The 13,636-nt window shown below is 39.1% G+C and overlaps 1 long non-coding RNA gene across 1 annotated transcript; it reads left to right on the top strand.

Moving 5' to 3' along the window:
- The first annotated feature begins 511 nt into the window (after window positions 1–511).
- Window positions 512–2,038, top strand: LOC128245692 (uncharacterized). The gene is made up of 3 exons (XR_008263219.1): window positions 512–1,053; window positions 1,243–1,505; window positions 1,768–2,038. It is a non-coding gene; the product is annotated as an uncharacterized LOC128245692 (long non-coding RNA).
- The last annotated feature ends 11,598 nt before the right edge of the window (window positions 2,039–13,636 follow it).

Genomic DNA, 13,636 nt, shown 5'->3' with positions numbered 1-13,636 from the left:
CTCAAATTTTAATGTTTGTGACCAGCACCTGCCATGTGTGTGACCGATGGCAGCACCGAGTCTGCGATACAGGTAGGTGCAACATGCCGTCACCTGCCATGTGTGTGACCGATGGCAGCACCGAGTCTGCGATACAGGTAGGTGCAACATGCCGTCACCTGCCATGTGTGTGACCGATGGCAGCACCGAGTCTGCGATACAGGTAGGTGCAACATGTCGTCACCTGCCATGTGTGTGACCGATGGCAGCACCGAGTCTGCGATACAGATAGGTGCAACATGCCGTCACCTGCCATGTGTGTGACCGATGGCAGCACCGAGTCTGCGATACAGGTAGGTGCAACATTCCGTCACCTGCCATGTGTGTGACCGATGACAGCACCGAGTCTGCGATACAGGTAGGTGCAACATGCCGTCACCTGCCATGTGTGTGACTGATGGCAGCACCGAGTCTGCGATACAGGTAGGTGCAACATGCCGTCACCTGCCATGTGTGTGACTGATGGCAGCACCGAGTCTGCGATACAGGTAGGTGCAACATGCCGTCACCTGCCATGTGTGTGACTGATGGCAGCACCGAGTCTGCGATACAGGTAGGTGCAACATGCCGTCACCTGCCATGTGTGTGACCGATGGCAGCACCGAGTCTGCGATACAGGTAGGTGCAACATGCTGTCACCTGCCATGTATGTGACCGATGGCAGCACCGAGTCTGCGATACAGGAAGGTGTTAACTTTATGTTCTGTAGACTCCCAAAAACGTATAAAAATGTATAACACTTTCCTGATGGCTATGTATGTAACCGCGAGTTTTCCCATAACTAATGGTTTTTTTAGATTAAACGCATGCCACCTGTGAGGAATGTGACAATTCGCCATAAGACAGTCCGTCTTACAACATCTTGTAACTATCGGATTTCGTTTTGCATTAATTATTCTCCATCTTAAATCCAGAGAAGATTACTTCAAAGCAAGGAAATAGTAACCTAATGAACAGTTCGTCTGCAAGCCCTGTAGTGCTACTGGAACGAGGGAAGGGTTGGTACCTATCGATGTAAGTATAAACTAAAATAACGTCACTTTAGGCATTTATATTATTAGTATAAATTAGTACGTTGTCGACATATCATTTTTTTAAAACAATACGGTAAATCATATTTGGGAGTAAATGTGAATCTTAAACGAATCAAACAGATTTTGAACAGAATATATGTGTTCGTATTCCTTTATTATTTATTTTCAGTCACCAGTACGCTATGTTCTGTGTGTGAAGTTCGTACTGGACTGCAACACTGGAAGTTCTGCATCGACACCTAGTCGCCCCGAATCAACAACTACAGATGGTTCGCAATTCGCCACTGCGGAATCTTTCATTGTTGAGACTTTAACTGAGGTATCTGCTCTAGATGCAACCTACATCGTAGGTCCCAGCCTCAACGACAGTCGCAAGCAGCTATTTGATGTTCCCAGAGACAGACCTGTTGACACAACTTTATGCCATGAAAGGTAAATTTCATGTTAAGACACACATGTGCGTTGTATAATTTGTATCATAATGAATGGCATTTTTATGCAAAATTAATCTTGTATACTTACATGCCAAATAAAATAACGTAAAAGTAGGTCGATAGGAGAGTCTATGCCGTCCTGCTGCGTCGTTGACGAGGTGGAGTACGAGGTCGTCGACAATGGCTTCAATCTGAAGCGGCAGAAGCTGGTGTCATAGTACTGTGTCAATGTATGTGTATAGGTATTCAACTGATTTCAGCCCGTACTGTGCCACTTCCAGCACCTGGGGCTGAAGGCAACATACGAGCGACGAGAGGGAGCCCACAAGCTCATCAGGAAGCTGTTGGCGCTTCCATTCCTACCAGGACAGCACATTGGGCATGCATTTATGAAACTTAAGACCGAGCAGATGCGGGTTCTACCCAGATGACAAACTTACCACATACGTTCAGGACCAGTGAATGGAGAGCCCCCTCTGGAACACCATTGAGTGGTTCGTCTACCGCAGACCATTAAAACCAACAATGACACCGAAGGTAAATACAAGACGATTGTTGTTAACATTTATTCACCCTTTCGTCCATATCACTTTCGGTTTTAGCATTCAATAAAATAAAATAAAGTCCATGTAACTTTATTTTTTGTTCGAACTTGAAATCATTCATTGGCATATTTAAGTTTAAATTGTATTACGACTATGTAATTTCAGGTTGGCATCGCCGTTTGAACTTTTCCGCCGGTCAGTAGAACCTCCACTTCTACGTTTTACTGAGCCTGTTGTTGCGGGAATCGAAGATGGTGAAGCTTACTCATCAACTTATGGCAGCCCTTGGCCTTCAGCGTAGAGACATACAGACATTGACGCCAGATGGATAAGTGGGACTCATATGACTCGCATGAGGTCACGTGCGAGGAGTTTTAGAGAAATGTTAGTGCCATTTAGGGCGATAGGTGCTTGATACAGTTTTAGACAATGGATTTGATATTTAACACATAGCAGTAACCGTTTCAACTAGGGGCCGATTTGTCTGGTAGCCGAGCCAACGGGGTTCAGCTCAATAAATGATGGTATATTTTAATGGGCAATGTAAATATAAAAGGAATATATACATTGACTGTTAAGTTCTAGTCTGCTTTAACTGTTTAAAAAAACGAACCGCAATAAGACATCTTTGAAGACGCACTCTTACTCCCAAATAAGATTAACCATAACTTATAATATTGTTTAAGTATTCCAATAAGGATGAAATATTGTCGCAAACAATGGGTTGTTTAAGGATACCGTGTTTTATATGAAAGAAATTGGCATAACACGGTATTTTTAACTTATGAGACAGTAGTTGACCACAGTTAATCTTATAGCATTCACCAATGATTTAATATTTCATGCGTTTTTTTGCTTTTATATATGTTTAGTTGAACAGTTACGAATCTTGTTATCAGTAAATGATATTTTTCAAAAATGCATTATTTAGTTAGAAGTAAAAGGTTTATCAGTTAAATTTGATGTTTGGTATACATGTGTACGTATTGATTTTGAATAAGAGTGTCTATTTAAATACATTGCGAGAAAGGCGGAACATATGAAAAGAGCCGTTTCGCGGATGTCTCTTGATACGTTCAGATAAACTAAATTTGGATTTTGCTACGATCATCAAATCTCAAAGTGCCATTCTATCGTTTTTACCTTAACCGCCCACCGATAAAAAAATCCAAATATGTTGCAAGTGCTAGGACTTGTATGTACCATTCAATTGTAACCACGGGCCCCCAGATGCGGAGGTATACCGGGGATAGCCCGGGAAATGGGCCGTGTTTTTACCTGTAAAGTGGCCCCACAGTGCCGGGTGAATGCGGTGGTTTTGTCTCTGCGCAAAATATAGCAGGAAATGGGCCTAACCTAAGGTACTTTTGGTGCATTTGGCGGGGATTTTACCATCAGTTCGTCCCCGCAGGACGGGGATTTTAGCCGGGGTGGATTGGACCGAAAGTCAAGGTCCCCGCTATTCTCCGGGCGTGGGGGCCGCGGTAACAATTGAAAGGTGCGTTACAAGACCTTTTGAATGATGGATTGAACAATCTTGTTTTATTTCGGATCATGCTGAGTAAGGCCACCAACGCGTTCGAATCCATGCATTGACAGAAAACCTGCGTGGTAATATTTTTTTCCTGTAACAAATTAAGAATTATGCAGATGAAGTATAACATGCTTGCAAAGGACACTTAGACATGTCAAGCCATGGCTCTCCTCCGTTTCTGGGTTCTAACCTGCTCGAAAAGAATCGCTCGCAGTCAGTTCTGCAATTTTCATGAACGAGCAAGAGCTCGGCAGATTTAAAACTCACATAAAATAGCATTATAATATGCTTATTTTTTTTCTTAATAACAATAGTGAATCCATGTGTTTTTAAACATCTGCAGCCAATTGTATAAAGTTGGTTAGATTTAACCGCTGGTTAAAGTTGTCCTGCGGTTAAAGTTAGGCAGTGTCCATGTGTCTGTAAAATCGTCGAAATAAGTTGGGAATCGAGCTTTTTTATGTCTGGTCCGCCATCTTTGTTTTGGATAAGTCAGTTAACCATACTCCCAGAGCTCGGTTAAATTTTGTCCAAAAGTTAGCCGAATCACGCGCTGGTTAGGATAACTTAATTTTAATTAGGGATGCAAACGAATGGCAAAATTGTTTTTCGATAATTCTTTCGATCGAATATTCGATTACCAAAATGAATATTTCAGAAGTTTTAGTAAACTATAAACATTGGCTACACTTATAGCCGGCACAAGCGACGGACGCTGATTTTTCCAAAAAATATCCTATGAAATCCCCCTTTACAGAAAATAAATTCAACAAAATATTCTGAACAAACAAAATCCAAAATTTATTTCAATTCAAAACCATTCATATTTGTAAACAATGCGATAATCGTAACTTCCCTGTTGAATGTCGTGATGCACCAACGGAAGGTCGTTCTGTAGGACGCGCATAACTATGGAAAATCCAAACCTATTCGGGAATTAGTTCCATAATGATACTAAATAACCCTGAAGTTTGACTCATATAAAACGTGGACGAGAATCCATTGTACAACAATGTCATAAAACGCTATTCTATACAGTTACATTTCAAAGCACGAAAATTATAATGAAAGATGGATAACAGTTTAGAACACATACCTAGCACATGTAATTCATATCATTATGGCGATTTGAGCTTAATTGGTAGCGATGACACCACTTTGGTAGCTGATCCTATATATCCTTTATTTGTATGGTCATTAAAATTTACTGAAAAATAATTGAAACTTGTTTAATGTTACTTGTCTAATAGCCAGTTTTTGTAAAATTACGGGTACTGCTTATAGTCTCTGGTGATGTGTCCCTTATATGACGCGTGTATGTAGTCATCACGTTCACACCTCTGGCATTAGGGATCAATCGTTGTAAAAACAAGACCAGCGATTAAATACAACAACACAGGTGAAGGCAAAAACGGTTTATTTTTTTATAAAAAAAAACATCGAATATTCGAATACCGATTTTGACATTCGAATATCAAACGTTCGATCGAATATTCGAATATCCGTTTGCTTCCCTAAATTTAATACAATCGGTTTTCGGATAACTTGACCAAACCAGGGAGATAACCAAAAGATAACCGCTGGTTAGGACTTATCCACTTTTATACAATTGGCTGCTGTACTTATGTCAGATTTGGAAATTATGATAAAATGTGTTCTTCCACTGCTCTTGTAATTTCAGAGTACCGCATTTTTAACAACCGGACATTAGCACAGGCGTCTGAATCATTGTTTGTCACTAAAATGTTGATTAAAACCATTTTAAGTACATAAGATAACAACATATCTGAAGATATTAAGATAAACATACGTACTTCCTTATGTAACGGAAAGTTATACTATGAACGCACATCCACCGCATACAGCGGACCGTTACACTATTATACAAAAGAGGAGACACATTTCCATCATAGTCGTATATTGCACAGGATCAAGCTATTCGAAACTCTTCGATTTTGAAATATATCACCATAAAATACAAAAAATGAAAACAAAACCAACCATGAGTCAAAATTAAATGCTTACCGATTTATCCCTTTTTGAGCTATATCCGGTGTCCGTTCTCCCTCAGTGTTAGGGGCAGCACGGTTCAAGTTGTGCACCCAAGTTACGCCCCTCAAACACCCATACATTGACCCGCCCTTGACAAGGTGGATACAAACTTGGCGAAGCTAAACATTAATAATAGTTATTTATTCAAACCCCCATTTTCGGTATAAAAATAAGTAATTACCTTAATACGACACTGCCATCTTGTTATGTTACGGTGTTACGTTAGGACCATCGTGTTATGTTACGGTGTTCCGTGAGGACCATCGTGTTATGTTACGGTGTAACGTTAGGACCATCGTGTTATGTTACGGTGTTACGTTAGGACCATCGTGTTATGTTACGGTGTTACGTTAGGACCATCGTGTTATGTTACGGTGTTCCGTTAGGACCATCGTGTTATGTTACGGTGTTCCGTTAGGACTATCGTGTTATGTTACGGTGTTACGTTAGGACCATCGTGTTATGTTACGATGTTACGTTAGGACCATCGTGTTATGTTACGGTGTTAAGTTAGGACCATCGTGTTATGTTATGTCTTCGTCACTACACGAAGGCGCAATTTAAGACGTAAAGGGAAAACGGCGAAGACTACTAGCGTTGCTGTGTGTTATTGTTTTCTCTCAAACAGTGTATAGCTACTTTGTTCACTCAATGGTTCAGTAGCACATTGGTGGATGACTAAACGTTAACCACGAACAGTAAAACAATACGAAAAGCAAGAAAATATCCTTTAATTTATCTTTTACTTAAAATTGACTATGTTGTACTTAAAGTCCTTATTCATTTCACAATAACTTGAACACATATCTTTCTTTTTCTGAGATAAAAAATCCAGGGAAATTTGCGAAATTATGCACGTTGAAATGATGACCCTAAACATTTATACAGCACTATTTTAGTTTGTAGTTATAAAAGTAAATTTATTCAACGTGACGTAATATACTTTATATCTCTTTGTAACACAACACCCTCACGACGGGTGAGAGTGGTCTAGTGGTATAGGTGTCCTCCTCTCACCCAAGAGGTTGTGGGTTCGATCCCCAGCAGGGGTACTTTCTCATAGCCTCTCAAAAAGGACACAGTACTGGTTACTGCCCAGGAAACGGACTCGAGAGTGATTCTATAAGCTATCAGCTTTCGTCACAATCGAGCTAAAAATACATTAGTATAAACCAACACAACATGTTCTATACGTTTATTAAACTTTATTCAACCGAACTGATTTATTTTACAACGATTAAAAAAAACAAGTAATTGAAACATTATATTAATCACAGAAACACACATGTCCGGTTTGATTTGTTCCTAAGCCGGGAATCGAACTCCGGGACGCCTTTGTGAGAAGCGAGTGCCAGTCTTATTGTTTATATGAACATGCATTAATATAATGATCAGCCAGGCCAGGCTGAATAATTCTAAAGCACTGTGCATACGAAATTCATATAGGCGAATAGCGAAAACACGAAGGCGAAGGCGCGAAAGTACGAGGTAAGAAGGCGAAAGTACGACGTAAGAAGGCGAAAGGGCGAAAGTACGAGGTAAGAAGGCGAAGGGCGAAAGTATGAGGTAAGAAGGCGAAAGGGTCTGAAGTTGGGACTTTTGTCCGGATCTGGGCACTTTGGGGTAATGTGTGCCGGTGCATGCTTTGTATTGGAAAGGTTAGGTGATTAAACTACACCGTGAATTGCATACTTTTCTATGGTTATAAAGTTTAAGAAAAGCGTTGTAGTTTAAAGCAGTTGGTTAGTTTAAAACTGAAGCTGTTGATCAAACTACGCCATGCATATTCTTCTATGGTTATAAAGTTATATGAAAGCAGTTTAGAATAAAGCAGTAAAAGAGGTTTAGATGAAGCTGTTGACTAAACTACGCCGTGAGTTCAATGATTTTATAGGGTAATAAAGTGCTAGTAAAACAGTTCGATAATATAAAGCAGTTCGAAATGAAGCTGTGATCAAACTATGCCATGAATCGTATACTCGTCTATGGTTATAAAGTTCTATGAAAGCAGTTTAGTATGAAGAAGTTGGAGAGTTTATAATAAATGCTGTTGACCAAGCTACGCCGTGAGTTGTATACTTTTCTAGAAAAGCGGTGTAGTGTAAAGTAGTTGCAAGGTGTGTTAAACAATGAAGCCGTCGACTAAACTACGCCGTGAGTTGAATACTTTTCTATGGTCATAAAGTCCTATTTAATCAGTTTAGTATAAAACAATTGCATGGTTTATGAAAAAATTGTGATTAAGCCACGCCGTATTTTCTTATTTTCAATGTCTAAGCAGATTAGTTTAAGGTATAAGGCAGTTGCAAATTCAAATACGTTATCTATATATGAAAGTGTAGTAATATTTAGTCATTTCTTTAATTAAGTGGATTTCCTCAATGAAATCATAGTTTAATTAAAACAAACGTGTTTTCATTACAAAGGTGTGTATATTCAATTAAATCAATAGAAATGAAGCAGTTAAAATTTAACTAAAGTCATAACACCATATGACCATGCAGGGAAATACTTAAGTCAGAAAAATAAATTAAGATGTATTTAAATTCTAATGCATAAGACTTATAAGATGTTCACTGAAAAAGCAGCTGCATTTTAGAGAAAAGTGTTAAAGGTTCCTTTGCTAATGTTAGATTATACTAGCATTTGCTAAAGATAGGTGCTTTATTCTGCAAGCTACATTGCAAACGGTATATGCTCCACGTGATGAAAACTATTTTGCTGACCTTGACATTGTAAGCTGTCCATACGCTGATATAAATCATGATTGAGCCCGTATACTTGATAGAGCGTGTCCTATCACTAATTTCCCCGTATTGGATTGTCTAAAAATCACTGACACCTCGAGTGGGTATCAAAATGTTTAAAGGGCGAGTAGTTTAGGCCTAGGGGTTAAGGGATATGACTCTCTCCCATCAAGTTTTGGGCTCGAGCCCCAACAGGGGGTACTTTCTCATTGCCAGTCAAAATAGAAACATAACTAGCTTATATTAAGGAAACTGAATAGAGTGTGGTTTTATAAGCTTTGGTCAAAATCAGCTGAAAGAATTTAATATTTACTAATAATCTAAACTGAACTAAAACTTTACACTTGAATACTATCTCGCCCCATTAGTTTCCTTTTTTCCTAAACATGGTCATGATTGATCAACTTACAGTCCGGGGGGCAGACGGGATTGGAGCTCAACAGACCGGATGTAGTGCACGAGAACTGGAACTCGGAGGGCGTGCAATCCTGGTTACAGGTGAGCGTTGCCATGGAACCAAGCTCCGTGGAGGAGTACATGTAACACCGTTACTTGGAGCCACCAGCACGGGACAGTCTTTTAATATACATGTATGTAAATTACCCTACATTGTATAAACTATAAGGTTCTTAACACAAATTGGATTATGGTAATGGCTGAAGGTTATTTCAAGCAAATGTACAAGTAATTACAGACGTTATTCTCATATCTGTAAAGAAGAGTTCGATGACGGGACTTACGGATGGGTGTGAATGATCCCTGGGAGCTCCATATGCCCGTACTGAGACACGTGGCCGTACCGGAAGACGGTGTGTACCCGGGGACGCACGTGAGGACCACCAGAGAACCGTACGTTATCGACGTAAACACGTAATCACCATTTGCTGGGGACGTGGGGCGGCCCATTTCACGGCATTTTCGCGCCATTTATATCTTAAGCGAAAAAGTTGCATGCGTTAGGCAACGTTGACGCCGGCAAGTCATAGATACGCCGACGGTCGCGTCACGTAGAGAATGGGGATACCTTTACGCCAATACTGTTCCGGACTGCGCCCCAATTTTGGTTCCGGAGATATCGTCGGCATTAACTTTAGGTCGTCGCGGAAAAAATACGGTTTTGCACGAACTTTGCGGCCTTAGAAACCGTTGACCGCAAAACGTCCTAAGCAAACCGAAAATTGCGTCACGTAGATATGAGCAAACCCTACACGGGCAAATTGGTCCCAACTTCGGCACGTGCAGGAATGTATAGCAATCTTCGGCACAAGGTACCCCTATTAACCCGACCTTCACTATTTACACTTCACTATTTACCCGACCTCACTATTTACCCGACCTTCCCTATTTACCCGACCTTCATTATTTACCCGACCTTCACTATTTACTCAACCTTCCCTATTTACCCGACCTTCACTATTTACCCGACCTCACTATTTACCCGACCTTCCCTATTTACCCGACCTTCACTACTTACCCGACCTTCACTATTTACTCAACCTTCCCTATTTACCCGACCTTCACTATTTACCCGACCTTCACTATTTACCCGACCTTTACTATTTACCCGACCTTCACTACTTACCCGACCTTCACTATTGTCCCGACCACCACTATTTAACCGACCTTTAGTATTTACCCGACCTTAACTATTTACCCGACCTTACCAATTTACCCGACCTTCATTATTTATCCGACCTTCACTACCTACCCGACCTTCACTATTTACCCGACCTTTACTATTTACCCGACCTTCACTATTTACCCGACCTTCCCTATTTACCCGACCTTCATTATTTACCCGACCTTCACTACCTACCCGACCTTCACTATTTACCCGACCTTCCCTATTTACCCGACCTTTACTATTTACCCGACCTTCACTATTTACCCGACCTTCCCTATTTACCCGACCTTCCCTATTTACCCGACCTTCACTATTTACCCGACCTTCACTATTTGACCGACCTTCACTATTTACCAGACCTTCACTTTTTACCCGACCTTTACTACTTACCCGACCTTCACTATTTACCCGACCTTCCCTATTTACCCGACCTTCCCTATTTACCCGACCTTTACTATTTACCCGACCTTCACTATTTGACCGAACTTCATTATTTACCCGACCTTCACTATTTACCCGACCTTCACTATTTGACCGACCTTTACTATTTACCCGACCTTCACTATTTACCCGACCTTCACTATTTTTTCACCCCGCTTTCTGTATTGTCACTTAAAAATGTGCTTCATGGAACGGGGTTTCAAGATTAGGGAAAGACGTCCGAAGGGATTGGGGTTTTTAAGCTCTCAAGTTTCGTTAATCCAGAACAAATGACACTGTTTTGAAGTGTGACATGCTTTTAAGACACATTTACCTAAAGAGTAATAATAGTTAAGTAAATCAAAATCAACAGCAAACATAACATAACATATCACAAATCTAACATTACATAACATAACATGGAATCTACAGTTTATTTAGTTAAGTGAGCATGTACAGCTTGTTATCAATTACACATTCATTATAAATTGACATATATGTTTATGACATATTAATCTTTAATAATATAGATAATGATAAAAATATACAATGCAAAATACTATGTTTCTTTTACATAAAAGTATATAATACAATAAATGTCGCGATAAGGTGGATGAAACCAGCTATGAGATATAACAGTTGTCAAGTAATAAGTAATCAAACAATAAAAAATAAATAAAAATTAAACAGGCTTACTTTCAGTTTCTTCTCATATATATATATATATATATATATGTATATGAGACCCACTCCCAAAGTGTGCAGATCATCCTAAGGAGAACGGACACTTGGGATTTCTTCAAACTGAAAGTAAGCCTGTTTAATTTTTATTTATTTTTTATTGTTTGATTACTTATAAAGGTGGTTGTTTTATTCTGTGTGGTGAATTTGTGTGCGTGTATGTTGTATGGTCAACGTGCCGTAAAACAGGACTAGGATTCAGTAAAGCCCATCTTAAGTGGTTTTATAATATTGAATGGTTATATATAATATTCGGTATTATATAAGAAATATTAACAAACCACTTCGGGCTATATGGCATTAGAAGGACCGGCAAGTCAATCCCCGAATGTGAAGGGATACATTTTTAGTGGCTGACTGGCCGGTCCTTTTACTGTCATATGACCCTAAGTGGTGTGTAATATTTCGTCATTATATGTATAATTATTTATACCTTCAACCATTACGTAGATCATATCTAAATTATGATTAATTACTGCTAAGTCAATGATTAATTATATATGAGAAAAAACCTGCGACGTCTAATAACTAAATTCGCTACAAATTCACTAAACATGTACCTTGCTTTTAAATGTTATAAATATTAAAATGCCTGACAGTCTAACCCCGTTGGCTTGAGCTTTAAGGAACCGGCCAAAATACCTCGAGCCTCGGGAAATTCGAGCGAAACGGGATTCGTAACATTTAATAGAGAAAAAAAATCGGTCGTTTACCTCGAGGTCGAGCCAACGAGGAAATCGAGCCAAGCGAGTTCGAACTATCAGGGCTCGAATGAACTTACATACCATAGCTTAACCTTCAATCTATGCAATTTGTTTTTTCTTTAATTGGAAGCAAATCTTATGCAAATATTTCGGAAAAGTTGCTTTAATTTTACAAGTATTCAGTCTAGCTCTGTTATAAGTATAATCTACGACCTAAAATACTTTAGATGTCGAACATTTCAGTTGTTCACCAACGTTACAGAACCTCTATGTTAAATGCCTATGCTTGTGACGGCCATGTTAACTGCCCAACATATGGGATGGGGATCATCTTGTGAGCGTACATACGACGATAAATCGTACTACCAAGATATTCAGTGATACACATTAGTTACAACGTTTTGCTTGCAAAAATAAATTAAGCAAAGTTTAAATTAACATATATAACAACTAATTCCAAAAAAAAGGCATTTCACAGACATTTTGATATGAGGAAATGATCGCACGACAAGATCGGTAACAAGGTGGCTGTAAAATGAGTGTGTGTGATCCTGACGTCGGAGATATGTACATGTTAGACTATTCAAAGCATGCTTCCTTAGTTTAACGACAAATTAACGTTCATAAATATCAGTTTTTATTTTAAAACTTAAAAAAACACCATAAGACAAAGGTGTCGAACTGTGCCTATGCACTCATATTTAGCCGAGACAAAAAGTGTTGTATTCTGTTCTTATCTTAAAAGTTTCTGCCCGCGCCTATTGACTGCTATATGGTTTGGTTTAACCGCGTTGCCTTTGCAGCGTTAAAGATCGCACCAAATCAATGTTAAATACCAAACCGCATCAATGTTAGATACCAAACCGCCAATCGGAAAACCTCGGCTAGTATCAAACAGATATGGCCTCGGAAATAATACGGGTTATTAGAAAATAGTCCATCATGGCCGACCAAGGAGATGTTTAAACAACCCAGCGATATGTTAGACCAAAGACAGAATGAGGGGCGAACTGTTACCACTTATTTGTATGTAAGTATTATTTTTATACATCATATATTTTATTAAAATATAAAACTGGTGTAAAAAGTCCCCTAATGACAAACTAAGTGGAAATGTCATTTATTTTTAGTGGGTGGGGTTAAGTCTGCTTCCAATTGACTCTTTCTGAGATAGTAACTGTGATCAGTGGCAAAAATTAAGAACACAAATATGGTTAGTTTCATTTTATTTCTTTGAAATACAAATAAGTCTGAATCTGACTTTACTTAGATTGATAATAGGTTAGACTTTCTTAACTCACTGTATTTACAAACTTATTTTTTATAACTAAAGTTTACATTTCTTTAACCAAGAATGTTTGGTTTATATGTACGTGCTAAAACATACCTCTTCTCCAAATATAATCTTTGACTGTCAGTGACATATTTATATATATTTATTCACCAATATTGTAGTGTGAGTGTTGGCAACAATCAGCTCAATGTAATGGCACAATATTGGATGCCTGTTCACTAATATAGCTCTCTAAATAAATTAGATCATCATGCTAGTCGTCGGCATTCACTTAACATTATAAGGTATGGCAAAACCCGCTAAAACTACGGTTTTGGACGCACTTTGCGACCTTAGAAACCGGTGAACGAATAACGTCCCAGCAACACCGAAAATTGCGCTATGTAGGTATTATCAAACCGTAAAAAGGCAAATTGGTCCCAACTTCTGCCCGTGCAGAGATGCTTAGCTATCTTCGACACGAGGTAT

This window comes from Mya arenaria, chromosome 9 (assembly GCF_026914265.1).
Source record: "Mya arenaria isolate MELC-2E11 chromosome 9, ASM2691426v1".
Taxonomy (NCBI): domain Eukaryota; kingdom Metazoa; phylum Mollusca; class Bivalvia; order Myida; family Myidae; genus Mya; species Mya arenaria.
Note: the sequence above shows the minus strand (reverse complement) of the source record. Positions and strands in the feature narration are given on the sequence as shown.